Source organism: Platalea leucorodia (assembly GCF_965183815.1).
Source record: "Platalea leucorodia genome assembly, chromosome: 4".
Classification (NCBI taxonomy): Eukaryota; Metazoa; Chordata; class Aves; order Pelecaniformes; family Threskiornithidae; genus Platalea; species Platalea leucorodia.
In genome coordinates this window covers 23,166,666-23,176,543 of record NC_138826.1, presented here as the reverse complement: position 1 = coordinate 23,176,543, position 9,878 = coordinate 23,166,666, and positions in this window count along the sequence as shown.

Genomic DNA, 9,878 nt, shown 5'->3' with positions numbered 1-9,878 from the left:
CTGTTGCCCTTTTTAAAAAAAGCTCTTCAGAGCTGCCCAAATTTGAAGTGAAGAAAATTTAAATAATATCTCATTTTGCATCAGCTTTTGCATCTAGGGGTTATTACAGAATCATAGAATAGTTTGGGTTGGAAGGGACCTTTAAAGGTCATCTGGTCCAACCCCCCTGCAATCGGGTTGCTCAGAGCCCTGTCCAACCTGGCCTCGAATGTCTCCAGGGATGGGGCATCTACCACCTCTCTGGGCAACCTGTTCCTGTGTTTCACCACTTATGTGGGCATAAGGTTTGCGTTAGCTGAATGTAAGCCTAACAGCCCAAGGTAATTCCTCCAGCATCTTCTGTCAAGTTCATTGCTGCAATATGTGTTAAACCTAGGTTGCTTTCCAAAGTTAGGGAGTCAACCAGGAGACAAAGTTTGTTTCCTTATCCTCACCATTTCTCCCCACCTCTTAAACCTACTTAAAGCAAACTGCAGTATGTGTAACGAAATCATGGCTTACCTGCCATGCTACGCTCTGTTGGCGTCAAAAGGGTTAAAAGATATTTTGCTCAAGAACACAAGGATTGTTCTTTGTTTTCATAGTGTGGTCAGCGTGGTGGAGAAGCTGCCCCTGGGAGGGCCCATGTATGATACATTCTCCACAGTCAAAAGGGACATATGGAATCAGGACATTATCCTAAGATTTAATGAAAGCTTGCAGTGCTTGTACAAGGAGCAATGCCTCAATGCCTTCCACTGTGCTCTGATGTGTAAACCACAAGTAACAATCACAAGCAGTATGACCATCTGATTTGGAGGTGGTTATGTGCCATCTTGGCCTGCTCACCCTTGCCTCCTGTGCGGAAAACTGGCTGTCCTCTACACTGGTGGGGATGGCAGTGTAGCTCAGAGCAGCATGGTTTTGTGTGTGCTCTCTCTTGTCCTGCAGAGACTGTCAGGGTTCTCTTATTTAAGGCCAGCCTGAACTGGCATATCCTACCTGGAATTAAAATAAATAAATAAAATAATTCAACTACTCTGCCTCCTTGTTTCCATGCCCCCACCTGTGTGGAGCAGGCAGGTAACTGGGACAGTACAGCTACAGAGTCAGCTAGCTAACGAGCAAGTGAAGACCTTGGTGGCCACACTGCCCCTGTCCCCCACGCTGATAACATTTTGCCAGTTAGTGTAGTTGCGTTCTTGTCTCCCCTACACATCCACTGCATTTCAGTCCTTTTACAGACTGCTCTGTACAGCCTTTTTTGTGCCACTTGCTACAGAAGTGATTGATCTGCGAGGCCAAGGAGCCATACGTGCTTGTTGTTGTTTACCTTTCCCAAAGCTTGTTTTTTGTTAATTTGTCTGTGAGATTCTTAGGAAAGAGAATACCTACTTTATCTTCCTGGAAACTGCTTCCTACGCTTTGGATCCTACCAGGATTTGACATGCTGTCACTCATCCTGGATGGTACCTGGAGTCCTTCACAAACACCTACATGCTCTTCAGGCTTGGTGGAAGTCAAATGTGCTATCTACCAGCAAAGTAGTCAATTTGTCACTTACTGTCCTGATATAGGGAATTGTTTAAGACTCGGGATATAAAATGTGATCTTTGGGCAAAAATCAATTTTCTTGTAATCTTGTCCACAGGTCAAATGAGACTATAGGTGATGCTCAGTCACCGTACCAGAAACTTAGTCCTCCCTCTGCAAGTACTGATGAAAAAGTGAATCTTTACCAGAGGGCCGAAACTCTTGTTGCAAATAGCAATTTGAGCTTTAAATGAGCATTTAATGTATTTAAGGCTACTTCAAATAAGATTTCTTTCTGGAATGCTGTAGAAGTGATCTAATGGGAAACCCCCTCTCCAGAAGAATCCATAGCCTTATTTCATGGTCCTCAGGAAATCGTCCTTTCTCTTTCAGGTCCCACCTAGCCATCATGGGCTTAGATTAAAGGTTTGGAGCCTTCTGCTCCATAGGGTCTCTGTCTCCTCCCCACTCATCTGGAGAAGAGAAGGACAAAGTTCCTCTCTCCCACTGATTCAGGATTGCAGCCCTGATGTTCCTGAATGAGAACAGTTATATGTGAAGTGTTGCTGGGGCTCCTCTTCCTCACCTGCAGCAGCTGAGCTCTGTGGAGCTCACTGTGATATGTGGAAATAAGCTCAGCTCTTTATTTACAAATCACTTAGATGTCTACATTGTATGTCAGCTTCTAAACCATCCTGAGACCAACAGTGGTTCTGAGCACAGTGCCAGTGACCAGGCACTGGTCTTGGCAGCTGTCTGCATGCTAGGCCACCCAGAGCTGGAAGTGCAGACAGGTGTATTTGGTATTGGAGAGGAAAGAGGATAAAGGGAATGTTGCAGCTGTATCTGGATTGCTCAGGTGAGCTTTCAGCCTGCCAAAGAGAAAGCCCTACCTTGCTAGGCAAGACAGGTACCTTGGAGGATGCTGAGGGCCTTATCCCTGTTGTCTGCTTCTGTTCTTTGCATGTGTTGCTCTTGTTCCCTTCTGCCAAGGAGGCACCTGGGGAGGGCTGCCAGCTGCCTGCTCAGCTAGTACCAAACAGCTGCAGTCACAAACTCCTCCTGCATCTTAACTGAACATGCCACCACCTAAGAGACAGATGGACAGACCTGCTCTAGGAGAGGCATGCTTCTTGTTCATGTGGCATGAAGCAATTTCATAATGAAAAATTTCACTACTGATCCCAGGACTAGGTTAGAATAAGAAATTATGTCAACATCAGCACCTCGTCTACTCAGCTAATCCAACTCACCCTTCCATCTCCCAAGGGGTATTTAGAGACTTTTCCTCTTGCAATATGGTGTCTTACATAAAGGAGGTCTTGTTTAACAACTGCTAAAGCGTAGGTCAAACAAGCAGGTATTTTATACTTACAGTCCATCAACCACTGTACTCCATCTAAGAATAGCCAATCCACAGGGAATATGCAGGCAAAGGAGTCAGCAACAGTGAAACCATTGTCCAGAGCATGGGGGGGTGGGGGGGGAATACATTTATAAGATGCCCAGCATGGCTTTGCTGCTGAATAACGAGACTGAATGTCAACTTGTGTGCATTAGAAGCTGGAGCAAAAAATAACCTGCTTGTGTTACTGTGCTGCCTGTGTTATGCTCTTATCCTTGGCTCTGTTGGTGGCTGCACCTAGTCTTTCCGTGTGTAGAGGCTCTTGGAACAGATGAAAGTTGCCTTCAGCATGTACCTGTGGTGTTAGTGTTCTGCTTGGTGATGCTACTGCCCAAAGTGGGAGATGAAAGATGAAAGACAAGTGGCCTGATGTTTCCAGAAAGGTCTCTAACTCGTGCTGGATGGCTGCTGAGCTGCAGGGACTGCAGGTGGGAATGTGAGATCTTCAAACACTTGTTGCTCTCTGCAGTTTCTTTTTTGTATGTCTACTAATGCAGTCTTTTTGTGTGCATTTTTCACATGTTAACACAGGGAGAGGAGGAACCATTCCCTTCCTCATCCAGTGCCCCTCTTGGTTCTGTCCTGGGCCATGATGAAGATCCTGCTCTGCCTCCATACGCTGGTACTAGGAGGGCAGGATGTGGGCCAAGGCACTCAAGTGCCCTGGGACCAACCTTGTCACATGTTTGTACCATGGCCTTGCACAAGTCCTTCCTTCCATCTCTGTGGTGCAGCATCTCCTCTTAGCTTGGAGCAGGAGGCTGACAGGACCCCTTGGGGGGAGCTTGTGACCCATAGCCCCAGGAGGGTCTCAGCAGGGTCCTTCCCAAGTGCCACATACTCCCTGGAGCTCCCCAGGAGGGCCCTGGGTGAGGAGATGAGTGGTGGTGCCTCCTGCAGCCAAATCCCAGCCGCTGCTCATAGAAGCACAAAACATACAGCTGGAAAAGCAACACCAAGAGTGTGAATTGAGCCCAAGCGACAACCTGACTAATGCCTTACCTGATCTGCTGTAAATGCTGAACTGGAAGACGCAGGTTTAAATGTTACCCCCCATACCGGTGGTGCAGCTGAAAGGAGCTTCTGGGCAATGGGGTTATCCAGTGAGGCATGAGGGGCTCTGCCTGGGCTCTTCCTTCTCCTCTGTGGCACAAGGCACTGAATCCCATGAACTTTAATGGCTGTTATCCGGGGTGTGCCCCTTGTACAAGATTAAACAACCTATCTAACCTGACTGGCTGGTGCCTCAGAGCCTGGGAGCTGAGCAGGGCCCAGCTCCACCCTGCAGAGCGTGTCAGGCATTGCCTACGGTCCCAGCCCAGGGCCAGCCCCGCAGGCTGGAGGCAGAAAGGTCCCAGAGCCAGCTCCTCTCAGGGCGCAGCTGCCACTGTCTGATGTGTAAAAATGACTAATAAATGCTGTCATGTATGTATTGATTTATTTGATACCTTTTTCATACCTGACCTTTGTTCTGAGCTGTGAGAGAGGTGCTGCTTCTCCATCTCAATCCTGTGTCTTTCTGAGGGTTAGCAACAGCGAGCTGTCCTGCAGGCTCTGTCCCGCTGTGCTTCTCCCTTCTGCAGTCATCAGCAGCTGGTCCTGCTGCCCGAGCCCCTTTGCTCACCACCAGGGAATGAGAAATGAGAGGGAGATGATAAAAAATCAGGCTTTTGTTTTACCATCTGAACTGAGCCTGTGGCTGCTTGAAGGCACTGTGCTTCATAAAGCCAAGACGAGCCTCAGAGCCTGAGTCTGGCCAGGAGCACCGGGGTGTCCGAGCCGCTGGGTGGATGCTGGCTCCTACCTGGTGAATGGGATTTAGTCCTTTGAGGCAGTGGGCTGGAAATCTACCGCAGGGCTGTGGGCTGCACTTCCCACCCCGGGAGACAGCAGCAGCCTGTGCCCTGCGCAGCCTTCCCCGACGAGCAGGGCTCCTGCTCTGGACTTCCCAGCACGGTGGGTAGGAGTGAAGCAGCACCTTCCCTGGCTTTGGGAAATGCAGAAGCAGGCAGCTGAGGTGATGGTGTTTGGGGAAGAGGAATAAACCAGCCTCCACGTTTGGAAGCTCTCTTTAGAGAGGGGATGGTGAACACATGGGAGTAATGGGGTGACCTCTCTCCTGCATGGTGCTATTTGGGGCACTTTCTGTGGCAGCTGTGGTCCTGGTGAGACAGCTGACAGCTCTCCCCTCGCATGTGCCTACGGCTGTCCCAGCAGTGCTCCTTCAGCTGCACCAAGCATCCCTCCAAGCACAAGAGCATTGAAGAAGTGTTTCTACAGTTGCTCTTTTCTGCCTAAACTGCCTGATGTGCTTTTGGAGCTTCAGAGGTGATGCTCTGTGGGATGAGGTCAGCTGCCTGACCGCCCTCGCTCTGCTGGCACTGCCCCGCTCAGCGGTGCTAAGCAGGGCACTGGAGGCAGGGCTCTGCATCCATCTCCAGAAGGCCTCACTTCTGGAAGAGCTCTTTGCTGCCGGTCCATCTGTGCGGGCTGCTGGGGAGGGAGGCATCTTTCACAGGGCAGGAATCACCCCAGCAGAAGGAGGGTTTGCTGAGAGTGTCTTGTAGGGACCCTCTCTCCCCCTCCAAGAGGTATTGCAGCTTTTCAAATGGCCACATTCCTCCTCCCAGAATGAGGGTACCCCCTTTCCAACGCCTGCTCTATGCCCTCCCCAGGGAATGCACACCATGGGCCCAGCATCAGCCCCTTCGCTCTGCTGTTCTCTCTGGCTAAACAAGAAATAACAATAAATTGCCCAGACCTAGGCAGGGGAAGACTTTGATTTCTCCTGTGTTTTATATTGCTGCTGCTGCTCTTTGGCAAGTTGTTTGGAGTGCTGAGCTGTGGGAGCGAGGAAAGCGGCAGCACTTGCTGGGGCTTGGGGAGCTAATAACGGCGTCCTCCTTCCTCAGGTCAGTGCTATTTCCCTGAAGCTTTGTGGAAATGACTCCTCCTGGTACTCTGTGAAGAAAAGTCCTTCTTATGTGTGGCTGGTGAGCTGAAATAGCCAGCAGGCCTGTTTTGGAGGGGACGTATCTCGAGTTTTTGTCTATTTTTGTTCTTTTTTACTTTGAGGGCACAGACAGCAATTAGCTGCCTCTCTTGTGTGGGAGTCGTTGCTCGGGGGAGCCGTGGTCCCCGCTGAAGGCGCCTTTGGGGACCCTTGTGCAGCTGGAGCAGCTTGGCTTCGGGGCGGCCGAAGGGATGTGGGGAGGATGCGGGGTGCGGGGGGGCAGCCCTGGCACAGGCCGGGCAGGGGACGTGCTGCAGAGAGGAAGACTTCAAGGGCAGGAGGAGACGGAGCCCCAGGCTGCAAGAGGCGGTGAAGCAGGGCTGGAGAGCCGGCGGGGAGCGGGAGAGGGGAAGGATTTTTCCGGAGGCTGTTCCCGTCCCCCGGAGGCGGGCAGGAGCGCGGCACCCCTCACCCCCGCGCTGCCCGGGCGCTGCCGCCGGCGGGGGCGGCGGGGCCAGCCCCGGGCTGCCCTGGCCGCCAGCAGCCGCTAGGGGACAGCACCGGCCCTGCTTGGCCCGGCCCGGCCCGGCCCGGCCCGGCGGGCGGGGGACGCCGCCCGCCCCCGTCGCGCCCCGCGGGGCTCCGGCCTCCGCGGGCGGCCAGGAACCCACCCCCGCCCCGGCCTTTCCCGTGCCTGCCTGCAACCAGCTCCTGAAAGGCAATTAAGACAGACATTAGATCCGCCTCTTACAGCTGTCCATCTACCTGAGCCCAGTTCTTAATACCTCCAGCAGGAGCTTGGATGTTCACATCCAGTCTGCAGGTCGGAGCTCTGTTGGGAGACCGTGGTAAAAGCTGGCATGCACCAAGCGAGAGATGTCAGGAAACAGCTCTCCACTGTACTAACAGTAAGAGACTAACCAAAGGCGGTGCTGTGCCGCGGTTCAGCAGAGAGGGGAAACACTGGCGGCGGCCGCTGAGGAGACCCAACTGTTGGGTGCACTTCGTGCTAGCCTTCAGATAAAGACAGCTACGGGGAAATGGATAGCACAAGCCATGCCGATGATGGGGGCTAACAGTCTGGCCCTGAATAAGGGAAGTGCAAGTAAGAGAGTATTTAGGTAAACAGGAATTTTTCAGACCATCTGGGCATGGTGAACTTCACGCAAAGCAATCCCAGAAATATTTGCTGTTATCTATGAGAACTACTGGGGGACAGTGAGGCATGGAAAGACTGTAAAATGCAAGCTTTGTACCCCTCCTTCAAATTGGGGACTGGGGTCAAAAGCCAGGAACTGCTGACAGTTAAATCCCCTCACCCACCCACCGCCCAAAAAATGCTGGAACAAATAATCTCACTACTTGTAAGCAGTGGAGATGAGCAGGAGCCACATGGACCTATCAGGAACAGAATCTGGTCAAAATAATCTGATTTTCCTCTATGACAGGGTAAGGGCATGGTGAAGAAGAGCCCTGGCTGCCATTTAAGTGGCTTTTAAGGACGATGTAGATGGGATGTTGGGTAGGTACAAAACCCATTGGATAATTATACCCAGAGAGTATCTACCGCTCACTGTTGAAAAGGATCTGTTGAGTGAAGGTCAGGGACATCTGTTCCGGGTCTGGTTTTGTACAGCATGTCCATTAATGACCTGGATGATGAAGGAGAATGTGCACTTGCTAAATCTGCAGATTGGGAAGTATCCAGTGACAAACTTACTTGCCCAGCAGATCTTTAGAATAAGCAGGATCCTGCTAAAAACCACCTGTTTGGGTTGCGGTACCAAGGAGATACAGCTAGGGAGGTACTGGGGACTTGTAAGAAGGAGAGGTCCTGGAGAAGGTCTGTAAGACACCTGCGATATTTGTGCTGGACCAGAGAGCACGATGTCCATGACCTGGCCCCATGGGGAGGGAGCCGAATGTGGGAGGCTGTACTGGCTCTGCTGCATCAGGAAGGCAGGTGGCATTTGGAAAGCAGGGGATCTCTCCCAGAGCTCTCTGCTGCCAACTTGCTCGCTTCTTTATTTACTGTTGGCAATCTCTGGTGTCTGCAGACTTTAAGGTTTTCCCGAGGTTATGTCAGTTATTTGGTGCCACCGTACAAAGCGTTCTCAGCACAGAGCTGGTGTGTGGTTTGCCATCTGGTCTGGATCCTACACGGTGCAATACCTCTGACTGCAGAAACAGACCCTACCATCTTCTCCCTACAGGATTAGGAAGGAGGAACTTGAACCATCTAGCCAGCCTGCAGAGCCACTGGCCGCACACTTGCATGCACCAGTTGCCTTGTGTGGGTACTGACTGAGTCTGTCCTGCTCAGAAATCAGACTGGTCTGGCATAACATTAATTGAAATGACTGCATGGAAAACCTTAGGCTGAAAAATCAGTACCTAAACTAGGTCTTGGCTTTTCCCCACTGGCTCCAACAGGAGATCATGAGAACCATGTGCTGGAATTTGCCTTCTGCTCTGTATATTTGGGCATATCTTTCATCGGCTGAATCCTGCAACAGTCTGCAGCAGCCATCCTTGTACACCCCTACCCCAACCGAACCTCATCTTCTCTGTGGGACAAGTAGAGGATCTTCACAAGCATCATAGCAACATAGAGAACAACCAAAGCTGCACAGAAACTGCTCAAGGCAAAGAGCAGCTACTAGAGCAGGTTAAAAGGGAAGGAGGAGCTCATGTTGCTCTTGGCTTCAGCTGGGGAGAAGAGAAGGGAGAATTTTCATTCCCTCCATAGACACATCACCCAAGTGAAGGGGAAGCTGGGTCTCCCTTCAATTTCTTCTCCAGGCAAAGCTGTGTCTTTATGAGAGGTGCTTGTTCTGGCTTTGTGGTGTTCCCACCTGTGCTTGGGATCAGCATGGGGTGGAGAGGCAGGGTGCATGGAAAGGGCGTAGGGGAAGGACCAGGTGTGCAAAGAGCTCACCTCCTTCATCGAGGAGTAGGAGAAGATTGTGGTACCACCTGGCTTGGGTTATCAGGGGGAGGAGTTGGACTCAGCTGCAAGTCAGGCTCAGTGGAGGAGAGGATATTAGAGAGAAGCCCAGGCCCTTCTTTTTTCCCTTAGGGGGAAGAGCTGTAGCAGAGAAGAGTTAAGCACAATAGCACCAAGATGAGGCATGTGTTTGGTGGGAAGGCTGCTGGACGGAGGCTCTGGCACAGAACGGAGACTAACCACTGGAGCCACCTCAGCAGCACTGCAGCCCAGCGACAAGGTAGGATCCAGGTTACAATGAATGGTCATCTTGGATGCACTACGTCTATGTTTTAGATGTTTATGCTTGTTCTTTGCACATTGCAGATAGGGCTGTGCTTTCAGGGGTAGCTGTTTCAGTGCAGGGTAACTTGGCTCCCTCATTTTGGATTAGCTCAGAGCAAAGAATAATTTTGTTACAATGAAATTGGGCTGACATCTGTGACTGCTTTCAGCATCTGCTCACCAATACCTTCAGCAGCAGTTGCTCCCCGTGGAATAGGCTTTGGCAAAGACTGAGTGGCTCATATGATTTGCTTGTGAGGGACCTCTTACAGTGTCCTAGTGAGGATCCCTTCTTACCAAAGAACTTGCTTCCTCTCTGCATGCTAACGACATTGAAGAAACCTGATTTATGCCAGGTTTGCCTGTCCCATTCATCCAAGTAAGATAGTTTGTTATGGCGATGTGTTTGGTTTGGTTTTTTTTCTCCCTAAGAAAAAAGTAAAATATTGGGGTTGTGCTTTCCCCTTGGAGCATGTGCCTGATGAAGGGAAAGGAGGCTGCACTGGGTAGGAATGTCCTGCTCCCCTGCTGCTCGTGGAGCTTCCTTGGGCCCCTGGAGGAACCCGCTGCATCACTCTGCACTGGCTGAAGCAGCAGGTCCCCCTGGTACATGTACATGTCGGGAGACCCACCTCTGTTTTACAGCTTTCCCAACAGAAACTGCGCAGGGGCAGGCTAGCAGGGCAGGTTGCTGCAGCCAGCCTCTCCCCTGGGGACCGCTGTTCAGAGCGGGAGTG